Source organism: Delphinapterus leucas, chromosome 4, assembly GCF_059928025.1.
Source record: "Delphinapterus leucas isolate spDelLeu-1000000601 "Yukka" chromosome 4, BTC_Dleu_Yukka2, whole genome shotgun sequence".
In the NCBI taxonomy this organism is placed as follows: Eukaryota; Metazoa; Chordata; class Mammalia; order Artiodactyla; family Monodontidae; genus Delphinapterus; species Delphinapterus leucas.
In genome coordinates, this window is record NC_143132.1 from 118197251 (window position 1) to 118213720 (window position 16470).

Sequence of the window (16470 nt, forward strand, 5' to 3'; positions counted from 1 at the left end):
GAATAAGAGTGGAGACAGTGGGCAACCTTGTCTTGTTCCTGATCTTAGTGGAAATGCTTTCAGTTTTTCATCATTGAGGACAATGTTGGCTGTGGGTTTGTCATATATGGCCTTTATTATGTTGAGGAAAGTTCCCTCTATGTCTACTTTCCTCAGAGCTTTTATCATAAATGGGTGTTGAATTTTGTCGAAAGCTTTCTCTGCATCTATTGAGATGATCATATGGTTTTTCTCCTTCAATTTGTTAATATGGTGTATCACGTTGATTGATTTGCGTATATTGAAGAATCCTTGCATTCCGGGAATAAACCCCACTTGATCATGGTGTATGATCCATTTAATGTGCCATTGGATTCTGTTTGCTAGTATTTTGTTGAGGATTTTTGCATCTATGTTCATCAGTGATATTGGCCTGTAGTTTTCTTTCTTTGTGACATCCTTGTCTGGTTTTGGTATCAGGGTGATGGTGGCCTCATAGAATGAGTTTGGGAGTGTTCCTCCCTCTGCTATATTTTGGAAGAGTTTGAGAAGGATAGGTGTTAGCTCTTCTCTAAATGTTTGATAGAATTCGCCTGTGAAGGCATCTGGTGCTGGGCTTTTGTTTGTTGGAAGATTTTTAATCACAGTTTCAGTTTCAGTGCATGTGATTGGTCTGTTCATATGTTCTATTTCTTCCTGATTCAGTCTTGGCAGGTTGTGCATTTCTAAGAATTTGTCCATTTCTTCCAGGTTGTCCATTTTATTGGCATAGAGTTGCTTGTAGTAATCTCTCATGATCTTTTGTATTTCTACAGTGTCAGTTGTTACTTCTCCTTTTTCATTTCTAATTCTATTGATTTGAGTCTTCTCCCTTTTTCTCTTGATGAGTCTGGCTAATGGTTTATCAATTTTGTTTATCTTCACAAAGAACCAGCTTTTAGTTTTATTGATCTTTGCTATCGTTTCCTTCATTTCTTTTTCATTTATTTCTGATCTGATTTTTATGATTTCTTTCCTTCTGCTAACTTTGGGGTTTTTTTTGTTCTTCTTTCTCTAATTGCTTTAGGTGCAAGGTTAGGTTGTTTATTCAAGATGTTTCCTGTTTCTTGAGGTAGGATTGTATTGCTATAACCTTCCCTCTTAGAACTGCTTTTGCTGCATCCCATAGGTTTTGGGTCGTCATGTCTCCATTGTCATTTGTTTCTAGGTATTTTTTTATTTCCTCTTTGATTTCTTCAGTGATCACTTCGTTATTAAGTAGTGTATTGTTTAGCCTCCATGTGTTGGTATTTTTTACAGATCTTTTCCTGTAATTGATATCTAGTCTCATAGTGCTGTTGTCAGAAAAGATACTTGATACAATTTCAATTTTCTTAAATTTACCAAGGCTTGATTTGTGACCCAAGATATGATCTATCCTGGAGAATGTTCCATGAGCACTTGAGAAAAATATGTATTCTGTTGTTTTTGGATGGAATGTCCTATAAATATCAATTAAGTCCATCTTGTTTAATGTATCATTTAAAGCTTGTGTCTCCTTATTTATTTTCATTTTGGATGATCTGTCCATTGGTGAAAGTGGGGTGTTAAAGTCCCCTGCTATGAATGTGTTAGTGTGGATTTCCCCTTTTATGGCTGTTAGTATTTGCCTTATGTATTGAGGTGCTCCTACGTTGGGGGCATAAATATTTACAATTGTTATATCTTCTTCTTGGATCGATCCCTTGATCATTATGCAGTGTCCTTCTTTGTCTCTTCTAATAGTCTTTATTTTAAAGTCTATTTTGTCTGATATGAGAATTGCTACTCCAGCTTTCTTTTGGTTTCCATTTGATTGGAATATCTTCTTCCATTCCCTTACTTTCAGTCTGTATGTGTCTCTAGGTCTGAAGTGGGTCTCTTGTAGACAGCAAATATATGGGTCTTGTTTTTGTATCCATTCAGCCAATCTGTGTCTTTTGGTGGGAGCATTTAGTCCATTTACATTTAAGGTAATTATCGATATGTATGTTCCTATTCCCATTTTCTTAATTGTTTTCGGTTCGTTATTGTAGGTCTTTTACTTCTCTTGTGTATCTTGCCTAGAGAAGTTCCTTTAGCAGTTGTTGTAGAGCTGGTTTGGTGGTGCTGAACTCTCTCAGCTTTTGCTTGTCTGTAAAGGTTTTAATTTCTCCATCAAATCTGAATGAGATCCTTGCTGGGTAGAGTAATCTTGCTTGCAGGTTTTTCTCCTTCATCACTTTCAGTATGCCCGGCCAGTCCCTTCTGGCTTGCAGAGTTTCTGCTGAAAGATCAGCTGTTAACCTTATTGGGATTCCCTTGTGTGTTATTTGTTGTTTTTCCCTTGCTGCTTTTAATATGTTTTCTTTGTATTTAATTTTTGACAGTTTGATTAATATGTGTCTTAGCGTATTTCTCCTTGGATTTGTCCTGTATGGGACTCTCTGTGCTTCCTGGACTTGATTAACTATTTCCTTTCCCATATTAGGGAAGTTATCAACTATAATCTCTTCAAATATATTCTCAGTCCCTTTCTTTTTCTCTTCTTCTTCTGGAACCCCTATAATTCGAATGTTGGTGCGTTTAATGTTGTCCCAGAGGTCTCTGAGACTGTCCTCAGTTCTTTTCATTCTTTTTTCTTTATTCTGCTCTGCAGTAGTTATTTCTACTATTTTATCTTCCAGGTCACTTATCCGTTCTTCTGCCTCAGTTATTCTGCTACTGATCCTTTCTAGAGTATTTTTCATTTCATTTATTGTGTTGTTCATCATTGTTTGTTTCATCTTTAGTTCTTCTAGGTCCTTGTTAAATGTTTCTTGCATTTTGTCTATTCTATTTCCAAGATTTTGGATCATCTTTACTATCATTATTCTGAATTCTTTTTCAGGTAGACTGCCTATTTCCTCTTTATTTGTTAGGTCTGGTGGGTTTTTATCTTGCTCCTTCATCTGCTGTGTGTTTTTCTGTCTTCTCAATTTGCTTATCTTACTGTGTTTGGTGTCTCCTTTTTGCAGGCTGCAGGTTCGTAGTTCCCGTTGTTTTTGGTGTCTGTCCCCAGTGGCTAAGGTTGTTTCAGTGGGTTGTGTAGGCTTCCTGGTGGAGGGGACTAGTGCCTGTGTTCTGGTGGATGAGGCTGGATCTTGTCTCTCTGGTGGGCAGGTCCACGTCTGGTGGTGTGTTTTGGGTTGTCTGTGGACTTGTTATGATTTTAGGCAGCCTCTCTGCTAATGGGTGGGGTTGTGTTCCTGTCTTGCTAGTTGTTTGGCATAGGATGTCCAGCACTGTAGCTTGTTGGTCGTTGAGTGAAGCTGGGTGCTGGCGTCGAGATGGAGATCTCTGGGAGATTTTTGCCGTTTGATATTATGTGGAGCTGGGAGGTCTCTTGTGGACCAGTGTCCTGAAGTTGGCTCTCCCACCTCAGAGGCACAGCACTGACTCCTGGCTGTAGCGCCAAGAGCCTTTCATCCACACAGCTCAGAATAAAAGGGAGAAAAAGTAGAAAGAAAGAATTAGTAGCAGTAGAAACAGAGAAAGAAAGAAAGAAAGAACAAAGAATGGAGGGAGGGAGGAAGGAAGGAAGGAAGGAAAAAAAGAAAGGAGATAAAGTAAAATAAAATAAAGTAAGATAAAATATAATAAAGTTACTAAAATAAAAAAATAATTATTAAGAGAAAAAAATTAAAAAAAAACAAAAATCGGACGCATAGAACCCTAGGACAAATGGCGGAAGCAAAGCTATACAGACAAAATCTCACACAGAAGCATACACATACACACTCACAAAAAGAGGAAAAGGGGAAAAAATAATAAATCTTGCTCTCAAGTCCACCTCCTTAATTTGGGATGATTCGTTGTTTATTCAGGTATTCCACAGATGCAGGGTACATCAAGTTGATTGTGGAGATTTAACCCGCTGCTTCTGAGGCTGCTGGGAGAGATTTCCCTTTCTCTTCTCTGTTCGCACAGCTCCCGAGGCTCAGCTTTGGATTTGGCCCCGCCTCTGCGTGTAGGTCGCTGGAGGGCGTCTGTTCTTCGCTCAGACAGGGCGGGGTTAAAGGAGCCGCTGATTCAGGGCTCTGGCTCACTCAGGCCGGGGGAGGGAGGGGCACGGAGTGCGGGGCGGGCCTGCGGCGGCAGAGGCCGGCATGACGTTGCACCAGCCTGAGGCGCGCCGTGCGTTCTCCCTGGGAAGTTGTCCCTGGATCACGGGACCCTGGCAGTGGCGGGCTGCACAGGCTCCCCAGAAGGGGGGTGTGGATAGTGACCTGTGCTCGCACACAGGCTTCTTGGTGGCGGCAGCAACAGCCTTAGCGTCTCACGTCCGTCTCCCGTCTCTGGGGTCCGCGCTTTTAGCCGCGGCTCGCGCCCGTCTCTGGAGCTCCTTTAAGCAGCGCTCTTAATCCCCTCTCCTCGCGCACCAGGAAACAAAGAGGTAAGAAAAAGTCTCTTGCCTCTTCGGCAGGTCCAGACTTTTCTCCGGACTCCCTCCCGGCTAGGCGTGGCGCATTAACCCCTTCAGGCTGTGTTCACGCCGCCAACCCCAGTCCTCTCCCTGCGCTCCGACCGAAACCCGAGCCTCAGCTCCCAACCCCGCCCGCCCCGGCGGGTGAGCAAACAAGCCTCTCGGGCTGATGATTGCCGGTCGGCACCGATCCTCTGTGCGGGAATCTCTCCGCTTTGACCTCCGCACCCCTCTTGCTGTGCTCTCCTCCACGGCTCCGAAGCTTCCCCCCTCCGCCACCCGCAGTCTCCGCCTGCGAAGGGGCTTCCTAGTGTGTGGGAACCTTTCCTCCTTCACAGCTCCCTCCCAGAGGTGCAGGTCCCGTCCCTATTCTTTTGTCTCTGTTTATTCTTTTTTCTTTTCCCCTACCCAGTTACGTGGGGAGTTTCTTGCCTTTTGGGAGGTCTGAGGTTTTCTGCCAGTGTTCAGTAGGTGTTCTGTAGGAGTTGTTCCACATGTAGATGTATTTCTGGTGTATGTGTGGGGAGGAAGGTGATCTCCACGTCTTACTCTTCTGCCATCTTCCCGGAAGCCTCACTAATTAGGTTTAAATGTTTTTCATTCTTTTTTTATATTGTCTTTTGAAAATTGTCTCTTTATATTCTTTGTCCTTAGGAATGAGCTCTTTATAGGTTTCTCTAGTGCTTAAGCAACGAAGAAATATTTGTAATCATTTTTGAATAATCAAGTGATCAACTTTTTAAAGCCCTTGTAATCTTCTGTTCAGTCCTACTTGTTTTGCTCATAGAAACTAGCTTTTTACTTCTAGTTGCTGAACATAAGTTGAGCACATAGTAGAGATGACAGTTTACACTCACTGCCTCATATAATTCTTTTTGTCAGTCCTGTGAAGTAGGAACCATTATTGTTACCAGGTTAGAGGTGATTGGAGAGAACGGTAAATTGCAAAGGTCAGACAGCTTGTTAGTGCTGAAGCCCAAACTAGATCCCGCACCCCACTCGCTTTAACCACTGCAAGCCACCAAACACAAGAAGTGTTTATAAAAACAACTTGTCACATGGGAGCTGTCAGAGAATGACCTGATTCATACTATCATATTTCTGACCTTTAGCTTTAGTCTTGTGACCAAAAAACACCCCCCAAATGGTATAAAGTTTAGCTTTCAACATGACTGAAGAGCGGGAATTATAGAGCTATTTTCATCTTCATCCATGTGAAATGACAAAAGGCACAGTGATGGTGTGAGAGCTGGGTCTTCCATTAATCCTCAGTCTCCCACTAACCCCCTGAGTGACCGTAGGAAGTTGTTTAAGCTCCCAAAGTCACGATGTCCTCTTCTCTAGAAATTATCTTCATACAACTTTCCTTGGATTCAGTGGAACTGTATATGTAATGGACCAGACAGAGTGCTTGGTACATAATAGATGCTCAATAGATGTTATTTTTGTGTTTGGTTTCCAAGGTTTGATTTGGATGTGTAGGTGTCAAATGCCTGCAAATGATTTGCTCCAGGCTCTGTCACTCCTGAGAGTTGCTAAACTAGTTAATTCTTGCCAAGACTTTAATTGGAAGAAAATAATCCGTTTTAGAACTTCTAACAAGTACTTACACATTGGAAACTTTCCAGTGTAGACTAAATTACTCTTCGCACATCCTGGACAATTCCATGTCCTCCAAAATCTCTGTACCTTGACTATATTCATAGTGTAAATTCCTGAAACAGGCTTAAGTAACTGATTGAGGAAAAGAAGAAAGAACGTCATACCATTACCAAGATTGGATTCAGACTCCCACAAGCCTAATTACCTCCTTGAAAAGTACTCTTCTGTACTTTTTGGCTCCAGCCTCTTAACACAATTAGCTACAGCCTTGATTTTTGTCTCTGCTCATTACCTGTATTATCTTCAAAGGAGGTATGCATGGTGGATTATTACTTTTTCATCCAACACTGATACAGGCACAATTATATGATATTAACACTTCCTCTTCAGAAGAAGTTCGTCTTGTAGAGGTCTTGATAATCAATTGTTCCTGATTTCATGATTTCGTTTAAGGACAGGCCCAATGAAACACATTTCTATTCTCCTGTTTTTTCAGTCTGTTGATTGCTGCAGGTGCATTGTAAGCCATTAGGTCCTTCTCACATAATCACAATCTTTCTTTTGGTATAACTGAAGTTACTGCATTTGTTACCTTCAAGAACAGTATAATTTTCAAAATGCACCACACTCAGTAGCTAGAATGATTTTAATTTCCTTTATTCACTGAGAGATGGCAGAAAGAATATTTAGGGTATGTAGAGACTAAGTGGGTTAACTAGATATAATTAAGGCTGAGATTTTTGAATGACACAATGATTTTATTATTTTAAAATGCTTTGCAGTGCCTCCTCCGTTGTAGTTATTGTCTGTTTGGGCTTTTAAAAAATCCAGTGCTCACTTGATTAAAATGGCAGTGCTAATTCTTATTCAGGCTGCTTGGTATTTCTGTTTCTACTGTGATGGATAAATCATTTAGAGGACATAACCCTTAATAACCTTTTTCTTTGTTTGTTTGCGGTACGAGGGCCTCTCACTGTTGTGGCCTCTCCCGTTGCGGAGCACAGGCTCCGGACGCGCAGGCTCAGCGGCCATGGCTCACGGGCCCAGCCGCTCTGCGGTATGTGGGATCTTCACGGACCGCTCTGCGGTATGTGGGATCTTCACGGACCGGGGCACGAACCCGTGTCCCCTGCATCGGCAGGCGGACTCTCAACCACTGCGCCACCAGGGAAGCCCGCTTAATAACCTTTAACAAGACCTCAGACTGTAATCTGTCAGAATTATTCCCTGAATACAGTTCTTCCTTCTGCTTCTGCTGAACATTTATACAGCAAAGAAATGTTAATAACTCCTAAGAGAGCTGGTAGGATTTTATTATATTTTAGAAGGAACAATTATTTCTCTGAGAGCCCAAATTGGGTTGTCTATCCAAGGATCTCAACCTCAGAGACTTCTCTAGAAGTAGAATGATCCAGAAAAGCCACTTTGGATAGGCTTTCAAATTTTCATCTTTTCTAGAGAAACTACATTGATACTGATGACATAAAAATGATGGGAAGTGTGCCTTTCTTGACTGTCATGTATGAAACAGGTGACTTCCCTGCATTTCCTCACTTATCACCCCACAAAACCCACATGTCTTTTTTTCTTGGCCATCGTGTGATAATACGTCATAGTGCATCTGATCATAATACTTTGCCCATAAAATCTAGCTACCTTGCACTAGAGTTAACAGAGGTAACCCTTAGGATTTCCATCTATAATAGTGCCAAGCTCAGTTTTTGTGTATAGATTTCATCAACATTAGATTTTATCTCATCTGTTTATTTCTGTTCTCAATTCGATGCTGATTAGAGACCCACAAGTGCAAGAACTTATGTTAGTCCTGCCTCAGTCCTCTAAGACTCCACTTTGTAGCAATGGGTAGGGCTTTAAAATCCCACTGAAACTTAAAGGGAAAAACTCATGTGCTAAGTGCTATTTTAAAAGTAATTATCTCTTTTCTCAGAAGCTCCTTAATTTCCAAAATGATGTTTAGTTGCTTGGCTATTTACTATTTACTCAATGTGTGTCTTTTTCTTTAAATTTTTACTGGCGTATAGTTGCTTTACAATGTTGTGTTAGTTTCTACTGCACAGCATCAATGTGTGTCTTAAACATGGACATGGGACAGTTATTTTGATTACTCAGATCTCTTCTTTCCTTTCACATGAGTTTTGAGATCTCTTTCTGATAGTAGAATTACAAGAAAATGTCCTCCATATAAATTCAATCCAAATCTAAAATCTAAATATATGTATACACTCAAATGTATATTCATATGTGTTTTGGTCACTTGATAGAGGGAGAGGGACCTACACCCGGTATTTGGTTTGAATGTTGAGACTGATGATGCCACACAAGCACCAAGAGAATCGAAAAAACTTGTTAAATAATGAGGCTTTGGGGAGAGAGCAGGGTGCCTCCCAAGCAGTTCCAAAAGTCACTTGGGAGTGTAGGGAAAGGAGACTAGCTTGCGAGTTTTATGGTGGTTAGGAGGTGGGGCTGCTGTGGGAATTCCTGTGTATGGCTTGAACTTCCTGCAGGAGCCACAAGAGGGAGCACCAGCCTTGCTTGCCGGCTTGCCCAGCTGCGGGGCAAAAGGGGGAAAAAGAGTGGAGAGCCTTAGAAGCTGTCAGCAGGCAACCTCAAAAAATAGGGTCAGGGCTTCCCTGGTGGCGCAGTGGTTGAGAGTCCGCCTGCCGATGCAGGGGACATGGGTTCGTGCCCCGGTCCGGGAAGATCCCAAATGCCGCGGAGCGGCTGGGCCCGTGAGCCATGGCCGCTGAGCCTGCGCGTCCGGAGCCTGCGCGTCCGGAGCCTGTGCTCCGCTACGGGAGAGGCCACAGCAGTGAGAGGCCCGCGTACCGCAAAAAAAAAAAAAAAAAAAGGGTCAGTCTCTTGCTACAGTATTACATGTGCATAAACACATAGCACAGACTTGAGTACACCTACCTACCCCTGCAGTCTCCTTTACCTTATCTTCCCGTAAGATTTCTGTGCATTGCAAGGACTTAGGTTCCTGTGATCACACTTGGCTCGTAATTCCTGCTCCCTTGTGATTGTGACTTGCATCTCATCTCCCAAGGCTATTGGTGTCTTTCCACTTGGGTTGATCAAGATGCAGAATTCAGACCTTCTACGTGACTGAAACAACAGCTAAAAGAAAAATGTCCCACTTCCACAAGACATTTGCCTTTGTGTCATACTATTGTAAAAGTTTGATATTTCAAAAGTTTTCTCTCAAGAAAAGAGAGTAATTGGTAGATTACTATCCCCCCATTGGTGGGAATTCGCCACACCTCTAAGAAGGCAGAAGTGCCTGTGTGAATTTTTTCTCTATGACATAAAAAAAAGCTGTCCCCCTTTGATTATATGAGATTATAAATCTAAGTAATCTAGTAAACACACACACACACACACACACCAACACACGCAGACAAATGCTGACACATGGTCTGCTGATCTTGTTTGTCTCCTTGATGCTAAATGAGGAAACTTCACACAAAGTTGTCTTAGACTCGGGAGAGTCAGAAATTCTGATAGTCTCCTCTAGAAAATGAAGCCGAAAATCACAAAAGATCTCTCTAAATTAAATGTTATCATTTGTATAAAATTCATAAAGTGGAGTTCTAACAGAAGGTACCCAAATTCTCTTTTCCTCTAAACTTCTTTTCTCAGGGGAAAAAAACCCCAGAACCATTTCTGTTTATTCCTACAACATATATTCACATCTCACTTTCCCTAATGAAATGTGGAACTGAGAGGTAAATGACTTTAAGTACGTGTCAACTTAGCATTATGAGTTGAATTAATCTGTAAACATTAAGCTTCTGCTCCTCACTTGTAAGGGTGTCATTGCTGAGCATTTACCATGAGTGACAGGTCTGGAAGTTTCAGACGGCTGCTTCCTCCCCTAATCTAACTCCCAACAAGATTCCTACTGAAGAGGACAGGCTGATAAATGTACTGGCTTGAGCTTTGTTTTAGTTAGAATATAAATAATTTGGATGATTCAAATATAAATTTCAAGGTTTATTTTTCCCCAATTTTAGGACATATGGTTTTAGAAATAGCTTATCCATCTTTTATGGAAGCAAATAAATATTTTGCATGATGAAGAAGCTTCATAGTTCCTTCTAGAAAATATTCAAGGTTAAAATGAGCCTGCCTCACCCAAATTTGCCAAAATATTAGGAAATGATTTTATAGGAAAAAAGTTATAAACATCAGTTTCACATGTTAAATATAAAAATCAAAAATGTTACCTTGAGCTTAAAATAGTATATGTCAGTGATTAATGATGGATCTGTTTTCTCTTTTATTACTTATTCTTTGTAAGTAATTTTTTCAGTTGATAACAATTAAATGACTAGAAGTGGTTTATTGCAAAATGTTCTCAAGGATCCAAATGAATCAATGAATCTTTATAATTAAGCATTTTACTTGCTCTTTCCCTGAAAAAGAAAAAATGATATTAAAACAGATTTTACATCCTGTTATATCCTTTAACCCAAACTAATGCTGACTGGATAAACCAGCTGCATAATTTCTATAAGAGTTTTTGTGGATTTAAATAATTGTGAACAAATTTATATTTAAAAAATAATAAAGAGTTATAAAACTGGCTAACCAGAATTTGAAATTGACTAAGACCAGTGGTATTTGTCTTGAGCATCCCAAGGTTTTCTCAAGGTCACCAGAGTCAGAAAGACCTCTTTTGAATTCTTGGTTAATTATTAAAGCTCTATTTGGCAATGTATTGTCCTCTCTGTGCCTCAGTTTCCTCGCCTCCCAAATGGACATAAAAATGCCTACTTCAGTAGTTCAGTTGTGAGAATTAACTATAATAAAATGATTTTAAGAAAAAAGCAGAGCACTATGCCTAGTTCACTGTGGCACTTAGTACATAGGACCTATTATCATTATGGTACAATTGCATTTTCCGGCTGATACTAAAACTACAGTATATTTTTTCTTCACTTCTAAAAGTACACATTTTCTGAACTAATTATCAACTTGATAGCAAGACAACTTTTAAGACTCTTTGGTTTGTACATGTCTCAAATATATCCTTTATACGTACAGTATTCTCTCTTTCTCTCCTTTTAATGCTCAAATGCACATAATACAAAGAAGCTCTCACACACACAAAAAGAAAAGAATATCTCTTCTTCCTGTTCTGAGAATTTTTCATTGCAGGTAATAAAATATTTTACAGAGAATTTATGTTATATATAAGTTACAAAACTTTTATCCCAAAAGATAAGCCAATTATAATTGAATTTGAGAAAGTTCCCCTCTTACGAAAGCTGCTGCAAACGTGAGTAAGGTTATCCTTACAACTTCACCAGTTTCTAGGCCAATTTTAACAAATTAATACGGTGGAATAATAACTTGAGATGTTCCTTTGGTCTAAGAGATATGATGAAGGGACGTCTGAAATCGAGGAGAGATCAAGAGGGAAACTCCTTAGCTCTTTGATGCAACTTACCATCAAAGTTTGACAGGGTAATTTAGGAAGTGACCAGTTATCAGCCAGAGCTAGTTTTTCCTACTTCCATCATGTTCCAGACCAGATAAAGCTTGTATAAAGTGAGGAGGGAAATTGAGGGTATTTTGACATTGGTGGGTCTCTACGCCTTTCTTCCCATCTTCACCCCAGGATGTGTCTGTGTGGACTTTGGATTAGCAGTAGAACATCTCAGAACCACTTGAGGATGATCCAAGAGCTGAGGAGGACTGAATCAGCAGTCCCTTATGGACTCTGGTGATTGCCAGCCTTGCTGATGTCCTCCCACCCAACGGTGTGAAAGCTAGAATCCAGAAGTCTGCGAGGAGTGTTGGAAACAATCTGTAGCTTCAGAGCACCACAGAGGGGTGTGCGAGAGTACCCAAGACTTCCCTGTGTTCAAGAGAAAGTGTCCATACCTGAAACTAACACAACATTGTCAATCAACTATATTTCAATAAAAATTAAAAAAAAGAGAAAGCGTACCCAAGGTGAATGAGAGAGAGAAGAATTAATGTAAGCATGGAGTTGGTTCCTTCAGCCAAGATGAGAGGCTCTGTAGCAGGAAATGTGTGCAAAGCTGTCCTTGCCAGGCAGCACTGGTTGGGAATGCAGTCATCACAAAGGGATGCCAGTGTGGACTGGGCGGTGAAAGCTCAACCACTAAATTGACTATGTTTTTTGGGAGCGACTAGACTTAGGTAGGTTTTATGTTTCTTACATCAAGCAGAATGAGTGCTTTTTCTTCCTTCCTTCCTTCCTTCCTTCCTTCCTTCCTTCCTTCCTTCCTCCCTCCCTCCCTCCCTCCCTCCCTCCCTCCCTCCCTCCCTCCCTCCCTCCCTCCCTTCCTTCCTTCCTTGAAAAATAGAGGTATATTTTTGCACATATGCTATTTGAAGAAGGTTAGTGGTACCTGGGCAAAAGAAGCCAGGATCCTTACCCAGGTCTTTGATCCCAGAGCCAAGGGTAGGAAAGGCAAGGTAAATCCCATATTTTCCATCCCCAAATTATACCAATTTTCAGAACTGAGGCTCCCAATAATTTAACTTCTGTTACTATTTTTCTATATTCTCCAAGTTGAATGATTTCACCTACCAAACAAGTTACGTATGTCAAGTAATCATTAATTCATATTTCAAATTTTAAACCAAAAGGTATATAGCTAATTTTCAGTGCTTCTCAACAGTGTGAGTTGATTGAATCCTTCCAGGGCCAATGAAACTTATTTGTGTTCACATCTTTCACCTTATCATGGCAAAGGAAAGATGATTTTCTCTTGGAAAATTACTAGACTCCTAAAATTCCAACCACATTTTCATTTTGAATGTGAAGGAATGGTGAAAGGTGAATGGTGAAAGTCTCATATAGTGGATAGATGGTACATAGCCAAAAAAACGAGAGGTAAAGAGGATAGATTACTCTCATTGTTAATAATTAGAATTTGAACGTAAGAAAAGAATTCAAAGGTGTATTTAAAACTTTGCAGAACCGTCTTACTTATCCAAATACACATGAAGTAAGCTAACAGGTAGGAAAACTGTGAAACGATTGTTGGGAATTTTTTTTTTTTTAAGATTTAATTTTATTTATTTTTGGCTGCATTGGGTCCTCGCTGCTGAGCGCGGACTTTCTCTAGTTGAGGCAAGCGGGGGTTACTCTTAGTTGCAGTGCACGGGCTTCTCCTTGCGGTGGCTTCTCTTTTTGCAGAGCACAGGTTCTAGTCATTCGGGCTTCAGTAGTGGTGGCACACGGGCTCTGTAGTTGTGGCACACGGGCTTAGTTGCTCCGTGGCATGTGGGATCTTCCTGAAGCAGGGATCGAACCCATGTCCCCTGCATTGACAGGCGAATTCTTATCCACTGTGACACCAGGGAAGTCCCTGGGAATATTTTTACATAACTCATTGTTCCCTATACAGTATCTCATTTGACAAAATTTCTCTTCTGTAAAACCTTGGCTTTCTTTAGGTCACTGCTTTGTTTCTCTCTCTCTTTTTTTTTTTTTTTGTGGTACGCGGGCCTCTCACCGTTGTGGCCTCTCCCGTTGTGGAGCACAGGCTCCAGACGCGCAGGCTCAGCGGCCGTGGCTCACGGGCCCAGCCGCTCCGCAGCATGTGGGATCCTCCCGGACCGGGGCACGAACCCATGTCCCCTGCATTGGCAGGAGGACTCTCAACCACTGTGCCACCAGAGAAGCCCTCTCTCTTTTTTTAAAGAGCAATTTTAGATTCACAGAAAAATTGAGAGGAGTATACAGAGGTTCTCATATACCCTCTGTCGCCACCCATACACAGCTTCCTCCATTTTCAATATTATTCACCAAAGTGGTACATTTGTTACCAAAGATGAACCTACATTGACACATCATAATCACCCAAAAGTCCATAGTTTACTTGAGTTTCACTCTTAGAGTTGTATGTTCTTTTGGTTTGGACGAATGTATAATGACATCCATTATTATGCTATCATACAGAGTATTTTCACTGCTTTAAAAAATCCTCTGTGCTCTGCCTATTCATCCAGAATTCTCCAGAATACCTTTCGGCTCTTCACAAGAACTGAGGAGCTGCACAGTACTCTCTTCATCTTCAAGGTCAGGCCCCAGGTTTGGAGGACTTCCTAGATCACATCAAACACCAACACTGACATCTGCTGGAAATGCACTCTGCCCATATTTCCTGCAGTTGATTAAAAAGAAAAAAAAAAGTGCACAGAAACAAACTTATAAGAAACTACCTAAAAAAATACCCCTGAATATAAACAAAAAACTAATTTACCAAGAAAATGTGAGCTTGAACAACCTGGGGTATTTCTTTTACTGAGACTCTACTCTTGACAGAAAATTTTTGGAGTAACATGGCCATAGATTTATGACTCTGGATTACTAATTCTTATATACACACCCTTTAGCTTGGCCTCCAAAATGTATTTAATATTTTTTTAAAAAAGAAAAATAAGATGCATATCTCTGCAATTAACTTCTACCTCACTTTTCATAAATAGCATGGTTCGTGCTCTCTGGATCATAGAAAATACTAAATCATTTTGAGGCCTCAGTTTTCATGGATATGGAGAACATAGTTTTGGTGAATAGTTTGTTGCTATGGTTTATATCATTCTACCTGTTCTCCTAAGTTTTCTTTCTGCTGTCTCACTTGTGATACTAATTAGGTATTTGGGAAATAGTCAAACTGAAGAAGAATATACTTTCCTCCATTTATTTATTGATAAATTTAAAGTTAATCAGATGTGAAGTATTTCTTTCTACACTTATTTTTCCTATTTATTAAAACATTTTGGTAAGAAAAAAAACTCTGCAACTCAAAAAAATTATTTTGTTTTATTTTTCAGGAAAAAAATTCCAAAAACCTGTATGTTTAAAATTGGTTACCTATAAAAATTAAATCCTAGCTTTCTAGCAGAATCTTCCATGTTAAAAGATGTTCATGTTTTCTTCTAAATTTACCTCCTAAGTTCCTCTCTGGGGAAGTAAGGTACCTATTTTGTCCCTTTTTTGCTTTTCAGCTTTTTATCTCTATTGTAAAATATGATGAATATACAGAAAAAGCATGTAAAACACAAGGGTACAGCTTAATGCCTTATAATAAAATGAGCACTCAGGTAACTCTCACTCAGCTCAGGAAATAAAACATGAGCAACACGTTTACAAAAACCCTAGCTGCCCCTTCTCAGTTACAATCCACACCCTTGCTTTTCTTTACATTTTACTCCTAAATATACATCTCTAAACACTACAGTGTTGCTGGGATTTTAATTTTGTGTAAATGGGATCAGAGTGCACGTTGGCTTTTATGTTGTCTTCATTCAGTCAACATTCTATGAGTTTTATCCATGTTGTTGCACGTAGCTGTGATTTGTTTATCTTTACTGCTCAATGTTATTCCATTTTACTAATATATCACCAATTGCTCATCCAATCTATTGTTGGCGGATATTTGAGTCATTTCTGATTTGAGGCTGTTTCTGATTCTAATGCTTCTAAAAGCATTCCTATGTCTTGTGATGCATTTACAGACATTTCTGTTTGATATAAACCTAAGAGTGGATTTGCTGGATCATAGGGCATATGGGTCTTCAACTTCCATACGTAACCAAATCTTTTATTAAAGTGGTTGTACTGATTTGTATTCTACCCAGCAGTATATGAGTGTTTCATTTACTTCATGTCCTTGCCAACACCTGATATGGTCAGACTTTCTCATTTTAGCCATTGGGGAGGGTTTGTATTAGTATCTCATTTTGTTTTTAACTTGCATTCAATATCCTTTTTTTTATAAATTACCTACATAAGTCCATTGCTCATTTTCCTAATTGAAATTTCTTTTTTCTTAGAAATTTCTAGAAGTGTCTGAACAACCTGGCAGCCTTGCAGCCGAAGTTGGACCACTGTGCAGTCCTGTGCACCTGCAGCTTCCTGCTCCAGCACCTGCCAGGCGACATCAAGGCACTCTTCTGCAAGCCCAGCAAGGTGAGTACAGCAAGGCCATCCTCTTCCTGAGGGCAGCCCTGAAGCTGGAATCTTCCAACAAGACCATCCACACCAAGCTCTCAAAGCTAGTGAGGAAGCACACCAACCAGCAGAGCACAGAGACCACCCTATACCCAGAAATGCTGGGCAACCCCACACAGCTGACTACCAAGTATCCTGCCAAGGGGGCCTGGTCCATCCCATGGAAGAGGCTTTTTGGGGAGAATGCTGTTGCCCTTGGGGGCATGGCTCTCTCTGTGGTCATCACTGCCAGGAACTGACTGCCCAGGTGGCTGCCACCTGCCACCGCCTCCTTGCACTGTGGACCCCACCCCATGCTCCCTAACTCTCCCAGGCTCCCTATCCACTGCTCTCTCTGACCTGACTCCCTCCTCCGGTTTGGAGGCAGTAAAGTTTGGGGATCCCCTGGTCCAGAGCGCAGAAGGGA

The 16470-nt window shown here is 40.7% G+C and overlaps 1 long non-coding RNA gene across 4 annotated transcripts in view; it reads left to right on the forward strand.

Annotated features, from left to right (window-relative positions):
• Positions 1–16470, forward strand: part of LOC149749410 (uncharacterized) — a 128001-nt gene that overhangs the window by 85634 nt on the left and 25897 nt on the right. For 3 of the 4 annotated variants that reach the window (XR_016393111.1, XR_016393108.1, XR_016393109.1), the window contains one exon: positions 15887–16022. This is a non-coding gene — a long non-coding RNA (uncharacterized LOC149749410). Of the gene's footprint in view, positions 1–4060; positions 4412–15886; positions 16023–16470 lie in introns of those variants that run through there. The other variant, XR_016393110.1, reaches the window with a different exon arrangement.